Genomic DNA, 4817 nt, shown 5'->3' with positions numbered 1-4817 from the left:
GACCACTTGGAGTTTGGTTCTTGTTTCTATGTTTTTATATACCATTTATTTTTTTCTCGTTTTCTTTTCCAAAAATCACTTTATGTAATGTTCCAAAATGGTTTCCCGCGTTTGGAACAAAGACTGATTCCGTATATAATGTAACCCAGCTGCAATTGTTAAACTACCCTATGTATTTTGTGGTTATATACAAAAGGAGGCTGTGTATAGCTGTTTTGGTACTATGTACCTCTTCCATGAAATTCTTCTGCCCAAGTATTCCTGTACTTAATCACTCACCTATTTAAATGTGTTAAATTGAGAATATATAAGAAAAATATTAAAAGTGTTGTCTATCCTTTTCATTGTGTATGCGCTCCAGTATTTGAAACCTTACCGTCAGTCGTAATACTGGCATATTCTGTTAAGAAATGCTGTTTTACTTGCAATTTTTATTTATTAAACTAAGGGGGTTATTTACTAAAGAGGAGCCCCGGCGATGTGCATCGATGTTGATCATTGACTGAAGCGTTCCTATGAAATCGGTACGTACCGGGTGGCATCTCCTGCAATGCCAAGAGCTGTTGGTGTGTGGGACGCGCGGAGAGCAGGGACGGAGAACAAATGCATTGGTAGTGGGATATGTTATCAAACATTAAAGTGCATATGGCAAGACTGCCCCATTATTACGCTACATAATAATTCACGCCTGTTCTTATATTGCGTCCTACTGTGATTTTTACTGTGAAGTTTAAAGGGTGTTTTTTTTGCGATGTGATCTGGGGGTCTTGGTGATAAGAAATTCTATACTATATGTTTCTTACAGTCCATTTTAGTGATAAATGAAGGAAAAGTATACAATGATTATATCTGATCATCACCAGTTGCTTCCGTTCCAGATGCGTAAAGCCATCATTTCAGTTTCTGTAAGATGTCGGCATTGAGGCGAATTTTTCACGTAATGCCCCGTAGGCAACAATGGCCTCAACAATGGCCCATTTATTTTGTGCATTGTTTTATATAAAAGCTCAGACCTTAATCGGTTTTCGGTCTTACTTTCAGGGTAGCTATAAACCTTTCCGACTAGAAAGGTTTATGAGAGGCTGCTTCATGTATTTACCACCCTGTCTAGTGCTGGCGTGCTCCTGTTCCATAAGCTGTGAGCTCCAGGTGCTGTCCTGCGGGAATCGGTTATAAATATAATACATAATATGTAGCTCATGCAGTAATAAGAGCACAGCACAGCTCTCGCATGACAAAGCCAATGTTTTGCATATATTGGCATGTTCCTATCTCTATTTATTATTACATTATGTATTCTAAATGAACAACAGAGGTGGGTGCAGTATGGGTGCGCTAAATAATAGATTAATACATAGAATTTTTCAGAAAATGTATCTTGGACATGTATGATTTAAAATACCATTATAAAAAAAACATACAGTTGTGGCCTCTAGTGTTATCGGTGTGCATTTCTGTTCTCCTGTCAATAAAGCACGTACAAAAAAAAAAGTTACTGTAAGCTTTAGTACGGTCGTACGCCCTCTGCTGGCTGGAGGCGGCTGTCACTTGCAGTTGGTGCTGGCGTGGGTTACCCAAAGCTGCCCTTGGCCCCGTAAGTCTGCACCCGTGGAACAGTGGGGAGGAATAAACCCACTCACCTCGCAGGTAACAACCAGTCTGAGGCTTGGTTAGGTACTGGAGAAAATGCCAGTCATGCTGATAATGAAAGAATACACCCCGGTGCAAACTTCGCTTAATATAATCAACGTCAGCAGTGAGCATATAGTATCCGGTAATAGTTACATGCATCTTACTCACGGGGGTATTAAAGTGTGTGCATTGGGAATACTGCCGCCGGTCCGGCAGCGATGAGGTTAATAATGTTGTTGACCGAGAGCCGGGGGTGTGTGCGACTGTCTTCTGTCTGCACACATAATGTAAGGAGCCCGGGAACCATGATAATAAATATCACACTCCGGGCAGGCAGGCACTCCAGGCAGGGAAACATTCCAGGTAGACAGGCACTCCAGGCAGGCAGATGTGTGAGTCTTCCAGTCACTCTCTAAAAGGAACCTTTAGAGACCTAGTGTGGGGGGGCGGTGTGTGTGTGTGTGTGTGTGTGTGCGCGTGTGTGTGTGTGTGATGCATGGCACACGCCTCTGGTGCCTAAAGGGTTACAACACATACATGGAGATTGATACGTATAAACACTCCTGATGTTTTATATCAGGACGTGGGTCTGTGAATGTTATGAAACTGCCTGCCTGTGAAAGCGCGGTGAACTCGCCTCTTTATGTCTTCTTTAATTATTTTATGGCCTCATTCCGTATCGCTGGTACACAAATTATATTGCACAGCGCTGTGGAATATGATGGCGCTATATAAAACAATAAATAACAACATGAAAAGGAATAAAAGCATTAATGAATGTATAAAATGGACAATAACATGGAAGGGACGCTCCAGCCGTCACGTGCACTTTAATGCAAATAATAGCTGAATGCCCCATTTCCATTTTCCTTTTGCGCTTTCCTAACACCGACTGGCTCTTCAAGCACCCAAAATTGGCGCGAAAACATGGATCTGGGGGGTGTACTGCAGCCCTGGGGCTGCTGCTTTTTCTCAAGGTAGTCACAGGCACGATACTCGCCTCTGGTGCCCAAAGATTTACACTTATATTCTCTTATACGATTTATTTAGTTATACAAACAGTTAAATGATGAAACCCCATTCATTTGGAATGTAATATTTCTGCCGTCAGAATGGTCTGTTATAATTAATAATTATAATAAATTAATAAACGTTACATTTACATTTTCAAAACATTCTATTTTGTATTGGTATTTCTGTAATAAATGCTGACTTGCAATATATGTAATACCGATTAAGTCCACGCTGCAGAGTGTTGCCACAATGTAACTAAATAGCAACAACAAAAACGGAGGAAAATAAAAAATAAATATATAAAGTGTCGCGCAAAAAGAAAAAAAAAAAAAAAAAAAACACCACAATTTAAAGATATAAAATTCACCAAAGTTGTGACACACACAGTGTATAATCCACCAGAAATATAATTGAAAACAATACTTATATCCTCAATTAAGTGGAATTGGCATCCAACCGTTTTCAAATGGAGGCTTGTTGACATATGAAAATCAAAAACAAATAATAATCATAGTGCTTTCTATATTATATCAGTGAAAGACTTCCCCCCCCAGGATAATATTGCACTACTGAAGAAGCCTGCTGATAGGGCGAAACGCGTTTAGGTGTTTGACGTTATACCCGGGAGCTGTTTCTCGCCGGTTGGAGCTACAAAGAGGACTCCGATACTTTGAGACTTTAATTCAAGAGCACATTGCACTTTATTGCTGCAAATAAATCTTTTTGCAATACATATCCTGTCTCCCCATCTGCATTTCGCTATTTGTATGGATCAGAAAACGGTTCAAACGTAAACAACGGAGGAGATACAACTTGGGAGAGAAATCCCACAACGCTTGTCTAGTTTGAGCAAGCTGTTTTGCTCAACCTTACGTGAGTGCAATATTATCCTGGGGGGGGAAGTCTTTCACTGATATAATATAGAAAGCACTATGATTATTATTTGTTTTTGATTTTCATATGTCAACAAGCCTCCATTTGAAAACGGTTGGATGCCAATTCCACTTAATTGAGGATATAAGTATTGTTTTCAATTATATTTCTGGTGGATTATACACTGTGTGTGTCACAACTTTGGTGAATTTTATATCTTTAAATTGTGGTGTTTTTTTTTTTTTTTTTCTTTTTGCGCGACACTTTATATATTTATTTATTTTTTGGGTATAGGGGGTATACCTCTAGTGCTCGCAGCATCCACTTATTCTTTTGAGTAGTATTTACATTTTTTTGGAGCTATATATTCTTGTATACTTTAGCGCTTGATCACTATATAAATTATCTGAAAATAAAAAATACCTACATTTAGACAAAAGGGGTTTATTCACTAAACGGGAGCCTTGCGGTTTAAAGCCGTTGCTTCACTATTCATTATGAAGGGCCATCCCTAGCATGAAGGGCTGAGCTGGCCCTGTATAATGTATAATTCCATGTGTAAGGAAACTTTCAAGAAATGTCACTGATTTACCTATACATAACGCAGGGCCAAGCAATCCCTTCTTGCTGCACTAGCTCACTGGGCTTTGACCTTCATAATGTAAAGTGAAGTCAAGGCGCTTACACTACTCGCTAGCGTACTCTTTGTTTAGTGAATAACCCCCAGTGGCTCTGGAACAGTGCAGACCGTCTACATATATTATTATTATTTATTAATATTATATAGTGTATGGTATACATTGGAAGAGAGCTAATGGCTCTTCATTGCTTTTCAGTAACAAGTTCATGATTGGAAGAAGTACTCTGAAGTATATTTCCTGGAGTAAAAGGTAATTATATAGTGTTTTCTATCCAGGTTTTATCACCATATTGGATGTAACAAAAAATAAATGCAATGTGATAAGAATTATCTGGGGACGGATGTGTAACGTACCTGCTGTTTGGAATACCGTATTTGCTCGGACATAAGACGTCCACCGGCTGCCCCCACTACATACAGAGAGTCTGAAGCAAGGGGGACAAGTCTGGGGGTGCATTGGTAAGTCTGAGGGGGGCAGAGAGGCATATAGAGGGGTTATAAGGCATGTCTGGGGGGCAGAGTAGCAAGCAGTGGGGCAGATGTGCATAACTGGGGGGCAGGATGGCAAATAAAAGGGAATAAAAACAAGAAATGCATTTTTCTCAATCATAGTTTTTATTACATATGAAAAAATAGTTTACATGTAAATTAATATTTA

The sequence above is a fragment of the Sceloporus occidentalis genome, unplaced genomic scaffold, assembly GCF_023333645.1.
Source record: "Sceloporus occidentalis isolate IW3139 unplaced genomic scaffold, rSceOcc1.0.p SCAF_72, whole genome shotgun sequence".
Lineage (NCBI taxonomy): Eukaryota > Metazoa > Chordata > Lepidosauria > Squamata > Phrynosomatidae > Sceloporus > Sceloporus occidentalis.
This window is presented reverse-complemented; position numbering follows the sequence as displayed.